The sequence below is a fragment of the Cherax quadricarinatus genome, chromosome 46 (assembly GCF_038502225.1).
Source record: "Cherax quadricarinatus isolate ZL_2023a chromosome 46, ASM3850222v1, whole genome shotgun sequence".
Classification (NCBI taxonomy): domain Eukaryota; kingdom Metazoa; phylum Arthropoda; class Malacostraca; order Decapoda; family Parastacidae; genus Cherax; species Cherax quadricarinatus.
Window position 1 is genome coordinate 26,878,792 of NC_091337.1, and position 12,697 is coordinate 26,891,488.

Consider the following 12,697-nt stretch of genomic DNA (forward strand, 5'->3'; position numbering starts at 1 on the left):
GCTTCAGACTGCTGGTTTTGCTCAGGAGTTGCATCTTTTTTCCAGAAACCTTAGTGGGGATCTATGCTTAGCTCCTGTAGAGGGAGAAACATAAGTCTAGTGCGCCAACTCTCTGCTCCAAGTTTGACGTGTATAATGTTATGAAGCTGCACAGCAGTAAGAGTGGTTCGATACTCAATGCCGACTGGGTGAGCAATTTGCCAACAGTGCTGTAGAGAAAACTTGGGCAGGTTTAGTAGAATGAATTCAGACACTAGCCATCTGACTCATGTAGGTGGCATTAACCCCAATGTAACACACTATTTGCAATACACACTCAAGATGCTATGCACTGTACGACTGCAGAATACCCACACGATGGCAAGGCTGACACGCAATAACAAAGCCAAATGCAGAATATGCACATACAGTAGCAAGGCTGACATGCAATAGCAAAGCCAACTGCAGAATACTCATAGCAAGGCTGACCATAGCGAAGCGAATGCAAAGTTGACACAAAAAAATCGTGAAGCGTTGGCAAAGATGACACACTGCTAGATAGCAAGAAATCTAAATGATAAAGATTAGTTCCTGCTCCAGCTTCAACTCTAGGCTCAGCTCCTGCTCTAAGCCCAGCTCCAGCTCCTGGACAGGCAACCCATATTACAACCCAGGTAATCAAGGCCTGTATCCTTGGTGTAAAATGTTTTGAATTGTATTTTCCTTCACCAAGTATAAACATAAGTATGTACACTATATACACTATGTACAGCAAACAGGTATTAGTGCATGCCACGCTAGTCAAAGCCTGGTGGCTAAAGCTCCCGCTTCACACACGGAGGGCCCGGGTTCGATTCCCGGCGGGTGGAAACATTTCGACACGTTTCCTTACACCTGTTGTCCTGTTCACCTAGCAGCAAATAGGTACCTGGGTGTTAGTCGACTGGTGTGGGTCGCATCCTGGGGGACAAGATTAAGGACCCCAATGGAAATAAGTTAGACAGTCCTCGATGACGCACTGACTTTCTTGGGTTATCCTGGGTGGCTAACCCTCCGGGGTTAAAAATCCGAACGAAATCTTATCTTATCTTATCTAGCAACAGCCAAGAGACAAGAGACAACAGTGCTTCAACCAGCAGCAGAATGAAAATGACAAGGGTAAAAATGTGAGTGGTAACCAAGTCACCTTCACAATGGCCAGATCCACATTATGACTGGCTGAACCTAGGTACTGATCTGATGATGGGGCTCCGATCATCAGACCCATACTGCCTGGTTTGCTGGTTGGGGAGATACCCTATGTGAAAATGTGGACATACTCCTAATAAAGGTTACATACTCTTTGTATGCTACACTGGACATGTTCCTGGAACTACTGTCTTACCAGTGGCATCATAAAGGGGAACGGGGGGTGCTTCCCCAGGTGACACCATTTAGGGGGTGACACTATAAAGCCTCTAAAGAATTTGACACTAATGTTACACTAAAGTGTAACACTTCCTCCCACCACAGCAGCCATGTGAGCAATGAGAAGTCACTGTGAAGTGTGGTGGCAGGCCATGACATCATGCTAACTGCTGCTACCCAGCAGAATGCACTGACAAAAAAAGGATCCCCTGAATGGCAGGCCTTTGATTATCATCAAAGCATTATGCCAGGGCGCTCACCTGGCATAATGCTGTGACGAGCACTGTAGATTATCATACATAGCAGCATATGTGTAAAGATGCTAGGATAACCAAAAAAAAAGTTGGAGTGACTTATTTCCATTGGGATCCCTGTATCTGTACTATATGGTGCACAGAACTGCTTAATGCCTCAAATGACGTAGTGGAAGTTTTAGCAGTAAAGGTCGAGAACCAAAACCTAGTCATTGTGGTAGTCTACAAGCCTCCGGATGCAACATCCCAGCAATTCCAGGAACAGCTGTTAAAAATTGACCACTGTCTGGAAAATCTTCCAGCTCCTGCACCCAACATCTTGCTCCTGGGGGATTTCAACTTAAGGCACCTAAAATGGAGGAATATAGCAAATAATATTGTTGCAGTAATAACACCAGGAGGCAGCTCTGATGAAAACTCACACTCACACGAGCTTTTAAATCTCTGCACAAAATTCAATTTAAACCAGCAAATAATAGAGCCTACTAGACTGGAGAATACACTAGACCTCATCTTCACTAACAATGATGATCTGATAAGAAATGTCACCATATCAAAAACAATATACTCAGATCACAACATAATTGAGGTTCAGACATGTATGCGTGGAGCCTCAGACCGACAAAATGAGACTAGTCACGAGGGAGCATTCACCAAATTCAACTTCAATAACAAAAACATAAAGTGGGACCAAGTAAACCAAGTCCTAACCGATATAAGCTGGGAAGATATACTAAGCAACACAGACCCAAACTTATGCCTAGAACAGATTAACTCGGTGGCACTCGATGTATGCACAAGGCTTATTCCTCTAAGAAAAAGGAGGAGTAGATGTAAAATAGAAAGAGACAGGCGCTCCCTTTACAGGCGACGGAAAAGAATAACAGAGCGGCTAAAAGAGGTCAATATATCAGAAATGCGCAGGGAGACACTGGTCAGAGAAATAGCAAGCATCGAACTTAAGCTAAAAGAATCCTTTAGGAGTCAGGAATCGCGGGAAGAACTAAAAGCCATAAATGAAATCGAAAGAAACCCAAAGTATTTCTTCTCCTATGCCAAATCAAAATCGAGAACAACGTCCAGTATTGGGCCCCTACTTAAACAAGATGGGTCCTACACAGATGACAGCAAGGAAATGAGTGAGCTACTCAAGTCCCAATATGACTCAGTTTTTAGCAAGCCGCTAACCAGACTGAGAGTCGAAGATCAAAATGAATTTTTTATGAGAGAGCCACAAAATTTGATTAACACAAGCCTATCCGATGTTATCCTGACGCCAAATGACTTCGAACAGGCGATAAATGACATGCCCATGCACTCTGCCCCAGGGCCAGACTCATGGAACTCTGTGTTCATCAAGAACTGCAAGAAGCCCCTATCACGAGCCTTTTCCATCCTATGGAGAGGGAGCATGGACACGGGGGTCGTCCCTCAGTTACTAAAAACAACAGACATAGCCCCACTCCACAAAGGGGGCAGTAAAGCAACAGCAAAGAACTACAGACCAATAGCACTAACATCCCATATCATAAAAATCTTTGAAAGGGTCCTAAGAAGCAAGATCACCACCCATCTAGAAACCCATCAGTTACACAACCCAGGGCAACATGGGTTTAGAACAGGTCGCTCCTGTCTGTCTCAACTACTGGATCACTACGACAAGGTCCTAAATGCACTAGAAGACAAAAAGAACGCAGATGTAATATATACAGACTTTGCAAAAGCCTTCGACAAGTGTGACCATGGCGTAATAGCGCACAAAATGCGCGCTAAAGGAATAACAGGAAAAGTTGGTCGATGGATCTATAATTTCCTCACTAACAGAACACAGAGAGTAGTCGTCAACAGAGTAAAGTCCGAGGCAGCTACGGTGAAAAGCTCTGTTCCACAAGGCACAGTACTAGCTCCCATCTTGTTCCTCATCCTCATATCCGACATAGACAAGGATGTCAGCCACAGCACCGTGTCTTCCTTTGCAGATGACACCCGAATCTGCATGACAGTGTCTTCCATTGCAGACACTGCAAGGCTCCAGGCGGACATCAACCAAATCTTTCAGTGGGCTGCAGAAAACAATATGAAGTTCAACGATGAGAAATTTCAATTACTCAGATATGGTAAACATGAGGAAATTAAATCTTCATCAGAGTACAAAACAAATTCTGGCCACAAAATAGAGCGAAACACCAACGTCAAAGACCTGGGAGTGATTATGTCGGAGGATCTCACCTTCAAGGACCATAACATTGTATCAATCGCATCTGCTAGAAAAATGACAGGATGGATAATGAGAACCTTCAAAACTAGGGAGGCCAAGCCCATGATGACACTCTTCAGGTCACTTGTTCTATCTAGGCTGGAATATTGCTGCACTCTAACAGCACCTTTCAAGGCAGGTGAAATTGCCGACCTAGAAAATGTACAGAGAACTTTCACGGCGCGCATAACGGAGATAAAACACCTCAATTACTGGGAGCGCTTGAGGTTTCTAAACCTGTATTCCCTGGAACGCAGGAGGGAGAGATACATGATTATATACACCTGGAAAATCCTAGAGGGACTAGTACCGAACTTGCACACGAAAATCACTCACTACGAAAGCAAAAGACTTGGCAGACGATGCACCATCCCCCCAATGAAAAGCAGGGGTGTCACTAGCACGTTAAGAGACCATACAATAAGTGTCAGGGGACCGAGACTGTTCAACTGCCTCCCAGCACACATAAGGGGGATTACCAACAGACCCCTGGCAGTCTTCAAGCTGGCACTGGACAAGCACCTAAAGGCAGTTCCTGATCAGCCGGGCTGTGGCTCGTACGTTGGTTTGCGTGCAGCCAGCAGCAACAGCCTGGTTGATCAGGCGCTGATCCACCAGGAGGCCTGGTCACAGACCGGGCCGCGGGGGCGTTGACCCCCGAAACACTCTCCAGGTAAACTCCAGGTAATATGGTACACTGTGCCATATGGTACCCTTTATCATGTGCAATTCCAAGGGGACTGAGTTCATCCCATGGCCCTACACCTGGAACAGAGTGAAAGTGACGATGTGGCTACAATTAGGATGGATAGACCACATGCATCAGTAGGTGGTGGTGCCATGAGCATGCATCATGAGGTACCAGCCCAGACTGGGACCTAAGCCACTGACTCAGCAGGTCCAGGAAGGAAGGTGGAAGGAGACAACTGTGGCTGAAATGTATTTGTTTTTGCAACAATAATGCTTATGCCTCATGTCTATAAGCATAATATAAAATCACACTGGTCCACAGATGAGTAAGACACAGTGACATCGCTAGGGATGGTGTCACCCGGGGCAGAAGCTTTGGTGTCACCTGGGGTGGCATCTTTGGTGTCACTCCCATGAAATCCAAGGGCGGGGGAATGGGGGGAGTAAACTCCAGTTACGTCACTACTGCATGACCAATGATTAATGTTTAACAATGAGAACGTTTAAGGGCCATAAACCGAACAGGAGAATACTTCTCAACTTTATTAATGATAAAATAAATAATCGTAGTAATATTGAGGAAACATAAACTCAAATACCACTTTGAGTACAGCAACAGATCCTACATTTGTTCATCTTTAGCAATGTGTCATTAGTGTCACCTAGTTTAGAGGCTCTATGGTGTCACTCCCTAAATGGTGTCACCGGGGGCAGCCCCCTCCCCCAACGATGCCACTGACGGGCATACGTATCTAAGCATAGTAAAAGGTCAGTGGGAGAACGGCCCTTATGAAAGCCATATTGCCTAGTGGAGAGACTTGTGTGTCTCTAAATACCACATCAAACGTCTGTTTACCAGATGTTCCATCACCTTGCAAACTGCACTGGAAAGAGCACTGGGACGGTAGTGGGAGGCATATCCCATAGTACCTGATTTGCAGAAAGGGAAAACAATGGCAAATTTCCACAACTGGGGAAGAACTCCTTGTGGCCAAATAAGATAAAAGAGTCGTAAGAGGACCATAAGGGCTGACTGATGTAAATGTTGTAGCATACGAATATGAATGCCGACAGGCCCGGCTGCCAATGAATGGCAAGCTGAGAGTGTTGCAACCAGTTCCAGAAGTGTAAAAGACACATTACAAGATTCTTCTCGGATAGAAGAAAAGTTTAAGGGCTCTAACTCTCTGGCAGACTTTGAGGAAAGAAACGAGGGGGCAAAGATGAAGCCCCTGAGAAATATGGACCAGATGATTACAAGTTTCGGTAGCAACGTCAAGAGGGTTTGCTATATCGACACCAGCACCCCGAAGAATAGGAGGGGGGGTTAGGGGAGTATTTACCACTCAGTTACCGTACTTCTTTCCAGACTGCACTCATAGAAGGGGCCGAAGTGACGGTAGAAACACAATCCCACCAGCAAGTGCGTTTAGCATCATGGATGACACGGCGAGCAGCTGCTCTCTTCTGCTTAAAATCAAGGAGTTTCTCTGTGGTTCTGCTGTGCTGGTACCTGCCACGTGCAGCGCATTTCATATGTACTGCCTGAGCACAAGCAGGAGACCATCAATGCTCGCACTTCTGGAAATGCTTGCCTGAGGTTTGGGGTATAGTATGTGAAGCAGATCGAGAAGAGGTGCAAAATCTCATCAATGGAGGACGAAGAAGGAGCCTCAATAAAAGCAGTTAGATGCGTGTAAAGATCCCAATTCGCCCAGTCAAATTGCCAGCGAGGGCTAAGAGTAGGTGGTGAATACGAAGAAGTAAGGATGATTGGAAAATGATTACTGTCATGCAAGCCCGGGAGGACAGACCAGGTGAAATCTAGTACAGTTGAGGAAGAGCAGACCGAGAGATCGATGCAAGAGAGAGAATGAGTACGAGGATCAAAACAAGTGGGAGTACCCGTATTTAAAACATGGAGGGGGAGAGAAGTGAGTAAAGCCTCCATCTGAATGCCACAGGAGTCACAGTGAGACCCCTCCTTTCAGAGAAAATGGTGGACATTAACATCACCAAGTAACAGAAGTGGTGGTGGTAAGGAAAAAACCAGAAAGGCAACATCTGGAATAGATAATGCCCTAGAAGGAGAGAGATACAAAGAACAGATTGTATACCACTTAGTTAAGTGGATATAGGCTGCAGTGTAATACAGCAAAGTATGAACAAAGAGTTCATGGTATGGAATATCAGTGCATATAAGAAGGGCTCTTTCGTTAAAGGTTCCATCGGAAAAAGGATCCGATGAATATAATAAAACATAGCCTGAGATAGAATGGATAACAGCGGAGTGTAATTAGAGTTCTTCTAAACAAACACCAACAAGGGAAAACTGGGAGAGAAACACCTGAAGCTCACCCCAGTTACCTCTGAGGCCACGGATATTCCACTGTAAATAAGCCATGATTTGTAAAGAGAAAGATGCAAGAAATCTGGAGGTAGAGATATCTACGGACTAGTAGGGTTAGAAAAGTCTACATGTGGAGGTAGAGGGAAATTTTTAAGTAATGAAGGATTGGGACAGTGTGAAAAAAGGAGTTGAGCAGACAGAGGAGAGTGAAGAGGAGGAACAGGAAGTGGATCAGTGTCCATCAATGGTCTAGTCTCCTCAGTATATTCTGAGATAGCTTCAGGTGTTTCAGAGGACAAGGACGTTGTATGTGGTTCAGTACGAGAGATGGAAGAAGGAGGGTGAGTAACGATCGGGGAGACGATGGACTGTACTAAAGTAGGGGGGGACGCAAAAGGGTAGAGGGAACTTGAGAAGCTTGAGAGGGAACAGGAGAGGAAGCGACCTGGGAGGGAGCAGAAGAAGAAGAAACGTGGCAGGGGACAGGAGAAGAAGGTACTGTATAAGGAGGACGATGAACCTCCACACTCCTAATAGAGCCAGTTAGAGGTGAAGTCCTGGGTACAGAGACTGGGAATGAAAAATGTGCAGGTTGCAGAAGGGAAGAAGGGGTGAAAGAAAATTTGAGCAATGGGGATGTTTTGGTCTTCTTAGAAGGAGAGGCGCAATGGGAAGTAGGTGTTGTACAAGGTCTTGTAGACTGTGGAAAATTGCATTTATCTGAATGTAGCTAATTATGTACATAACAGAGTCACTTGTTTGCACAGAACTGCTTAATGCCTCAAATGATGTAGTGGAAGTTTTAGCAGTAAAGGTCGAGAACCAAAACCTAGTCATTGTGGTAGTCTACAAGCCTCCGGATGCAACATCCCAGCAATTCCAGGAACAGCTGTTAAAAATTGATCACTGTCTGGAAAATCTTCCAGCTCCTGCACCCTACATCTTGCTCCTGGGGGATTTCAACTTAAGGCACCTAAAATGGAGGAATATAGCAAATAATATTGTTGCAGTAATAACACCAGGAGGCAGCTCTGATGAAAACTCACACTCACACGAGCTTTTAAATCTCTGCACAAAATTCAATTTAAACCAGCAAATAATAGAGCCTACTAGACTGGAGAATACACTAGACCTCATCTTCACTAACAATGATGATCTGATAAGAAATGTCACCATATCAAATACAATATACTCAGATCACAACATAATTGAGGTTCAGACATGTATGCGTGGAGCCCCAGACCGACATAATGAGACTAGTCACGAGGGAGCATTCACCAAATTCAACTTCAATAACAAAAACATAAAGTGGGACCAAGTAAACCAAGTCCTAAACGATATAAGCTGGGAAGATATACTAAGCAACACAGACCCCAATTTATGCCTAGAACAGATTAACTTGGTGGCACTCAATGTATGCACAAGGCTTATTCCTCTAAGAAAAAGGAGGAGTAGATGTAAAATAGAAAGAGACAGGCGCTCCCTTTACAGGCGACGGAAAAGAATAACAGAGCGGCTAAAAGAGGTCAATATATCTGAAATGCGTAGGGAGACACTGGTCAGAGAAATAGCAAGCATCGAACTTAAGCTAAAGGAATCTTATAGGAGTCAGGAATCACGGGAAGAACTAAAAGCCATAAATGAAATCGAAAGAAACCCAAAGTATTTTTTCTCCTATGCCAAATCAAAGTCGAGAACAACGTCCAGTATTGGGTCCCTACTTAAACATGATGGGTCCTACACAGATGACAGCAAGGAAATGAGTGAGCTACTCAAGTCCCAATATGACTCAGTTTTTAGCAAGCCCCTAACCAGACTGAGAGTCGAAGATCAAAGTGAATTTTTTATGAGAGAGCAACAAAATTTGGTTAACACAAGCCTATCCGATGTTATCCTAACGCCAAATGACTTCGAACAGGTGACAAATGACATGCCCATGCACTCTGCCCCAGGGCCAGACTCATGGAACTCCGTGTTCATCAAGAACTGCAAGAAGCCCCTATCACGAGCCTTTTCCATCCTATGGAGAGGGAGCATGGACACGGGGGTCGTCCCACAGTTACTAAAAACAACAGACATAGCCCCACTCCACAAAGGGGGCAGTAAAGCAACAGCAAAGAACTACAGACCGATAGCACTAACATCCCATATCATAAAAATCTTTGAAAGGGTCCTAAGAAGCAAGATCACCACCCATCTAGAAACCCATCAATTACACAACCCAGGGCAACATGGGTTTAGAACAGGTCGCTCCTGTCTGTCTCAACTATTGGATCACTACGACAAGGTCCTAAATGCACTAGAAGACAAAAAGAATGCAGATGTAATATATACAGACTTTGCAAAAGCCTTCGACAAGTGTGACCATGGCGTAATAGCGCACAAAATGCGTGCTAAAGGAATAACAGGAAAAGTCGGTCGATGGATCTATAATTTCCTCACTAACAGAACACAGAGAGTAGTCGTCAACAGAGTAAAGTCCGAGGCAGCTACGGTGAAAAGCTCTGTTCCACAAGGCACAGTACTCGCTCCCATCTTGTTCCTCATCCTCATATCCGACATAGACAAGGATGTCAGCCACAGCACCGTGTCTTCCTTTGCAGATGACACCCGAATCTGCATGACAGTGTCTTCCAATGCAGACACTGCAAGGCTCCAGGCGGACATCAACCAAATCTTTCAGTGGGCTGCAGAAAACAATATGAAGTTCAACAATGAGAAATTTCAATTACTCAGATATGGTAAACACGAGTAAATTAAATCTTCATCAGAGTACAAAACAAATTCTGGCCACAAAATAGAGCGAAACACCAACGTCAAAGACCTGGGAGTGATCATGTCGGAGGATCTCACCTTCAAGGACCATAACATTGTATCAATCGCAACTGCTAGAAAAATGACAGGATGGATAATGAGAACCTTCAAAACTAGGGAGGCCAAGCCCATGATGACACTCTTCAGGTCACTTGTTCTATCTAGGCTGGAATATTGCTGCACACTAACAGCACCTTTCAACGCTTGCCTAATTCTTGGGCACGACCTACTTCAACATTGAACAAATGTTACACGACCTATGACTGCTGCACCTCTCCTGCCAACGGTTTATAAGCTCCTTCTCAGCACGTATGACGTATTCTATTCAAGATTGATGGACTGACCACATCGATTCAAGGTTGAGGGACTGATTACCTCATTCTCCTCCTGTTCTTCAAGATTCTCCTTTGTATGGACTGATGAAGCCACTGTGTGGCGAAACGTTTCCTCAATAAAGATACCCAAGAGTTGCACATGTGTCTAATTTATCAACATGTCGGTTCTCTGAACCATTCATCTACAAACCTTTCAAGGCAGGTGAAATTGCTGACCTAGAAAATGTACAGAGAACCTTCACGGCACGCATAACAGAGATAAAACGCCTCAATTACTGGGAGCGCTTGAGGTTCCTAAAACTGTATTCCCTGGAACGCAGGCGGGAGAGATACATGGTTATATACACCAGGAAAATCCTAGAGGGACTAGTACCGAACTTGCACACGAAAATCACTCACTACGAAAGCAAAAGACTTGGCAGACGATGCAACATCCCCCCAATGAAAAGCAGGGGTGTCACTAGCACGTTAAGAGACCATACAATAAATGTCAGGGGCCCGAGACTGCTCAACTGCCACCCAGCATACATAAGGGGGATTACCAACAGAATCCTGGCAGTCTTCAAGCTGGCACTGGACAAGCACCTAAAGTCGGTTCCTGACCAGCCGGGCTGTGGCTCGTACGTTGGTTTGCGTGCAGCCAGAAGCAGCAGCCTGGTTGATCAGGCTCTGATCCACCAGGATGCCTGGTCACAGACCGGGCCGCGGGAGCGTTGACCCCCGGAACTCTCTCCAGGTAAACTCCAGGTAAACAGTAAATGATAACAAAGAGAATTATTATTTATCAATGTTAAATAGACAAGTAGGAATTTGGGACACCTAGGTCGCAAAAAATGTCCCCCTTCGATACGTACCACTGTCATAACCACAAGTTGCTTTAGACCTATTAATTAAATGAAATATACATACACCAGGAATACTGGTAAATATATAAATTTGTGGACTGTACATTAAAAATAATAAATGGTTATATACATACACAATTACATAACAGAAGGAAAATATATCTAAATATCACTCACCAATTTGACTGGATATTAAGTTGTATCATACTCAGAAAAACCTCACTAACTAAATTAATGAAAACACTGGCCAGAATTATACACAATTCTAGAGAGCTTATCTGAGGTTCCTGGAGCTGTCTTGTCCAGTCGTCTGATATCTCAAGTTATGCAGGAATGCATGTCTAACAATTTCGCCTCCTATTTGAGAGGTGTCAGCCCAATTTTAACCTCTAGAGCAAGAAAATTCCTTCCCATTACACTAACATTATATCCAATTCAAAACCAAGATGGCGAGTCTCGTCTGTGCAGACTCAGGCTTTCCGTTTTCTATGACATAAATATTATTAAATACAGTATGGCCATCTATTTACATATAAATACTGAATTTCTGGAAAATATATTCAGTATTTTCCACACTGCGGCCGGCCAGAGTTCGTTGCTAAACGATTCAAATTACTCCTTCCTTTAGGAGACGATTCCAGCCAGTTCTGGCTTGATTGGCTGTTCTCCTAGTAGGTCTTACCTACGATTTCATCTTCCGGCATCACTTGGTCTGCGTTATCTTCCATATCACTCATGTCACTTTCCCTCAGATTTTCATTTACGTTTGATTGAACACCTAATTCCGAGGGAATCAATTTATTAATTGTGCGTAAACTTTCCTGGCCACGACACAACACTTTGACATTCCTGACAACACCTTGTGCATCTGGGTACAATGTCAATACTTTGCCCAGAGGCCACAATGTCCGATGTTGTTCAGTGTCAATTAACACAATGTCACCTGGTTGAATGGTCTGTCGATTTACTGCCTCTGTCGCACCAGAAAAGTGTTCACGTAGTGTAAGAAGATATTCCTTACACCACACATTAGACCAATGATCAATTACTTTATTTAACATTTTAAATTTATTAAACAACACTGCCGCATCATTGTAATCTTCATCACTTTCTTCCGGATTATCTCTATAGACAGGGGCAGCTTCCAATTTCCTTCCACATATTAGGTGAGAAGGTGTTAATACATCTGCATCAGGTGTATCACTCATGTACGAGAGAGGTCTATTATTTATATGATTCTCCGCCTCCACTAACACTGCACGGAATTCTACCAAATTAATTCTCTTCCGGTGTAGTATTTTGCGGAGACACCTCTTCATTGTGCCTATCAGTCTTTCATATAGCCCCCCCCCCCTGCCATGGGGCTCTAGGAGTAATAAATTTCCAGGTACACCCTCGCTGGGTTAACAGAGATTGAACATTGTTACTATTATTTATTTCTATCAAGTGTTGAGCACCTGCTACAAAATTTGTGGCATTATCCGAAATCATCAACCTCGGACAGGATCTCCTAGCTGCAAATTTTCGAAACAGCTGTATAAACTGTTCTGCAGACAAGTCCTGTGCCACTTCTAAATGAACTGCCCTAGTAGCAGTACAGGTGAACAAACAAACATACACTTTCAGTGGAACACCATTTGACGTACCTGTTAAAATTATTGGACCACTGTAGTCTACACCTGTTACATCAAATGGTTTCACTAATTGTACACGCTCCTTTGGCAATGGTGGAGGACCTGGGTACATATAGGATCTGGCATCCACAC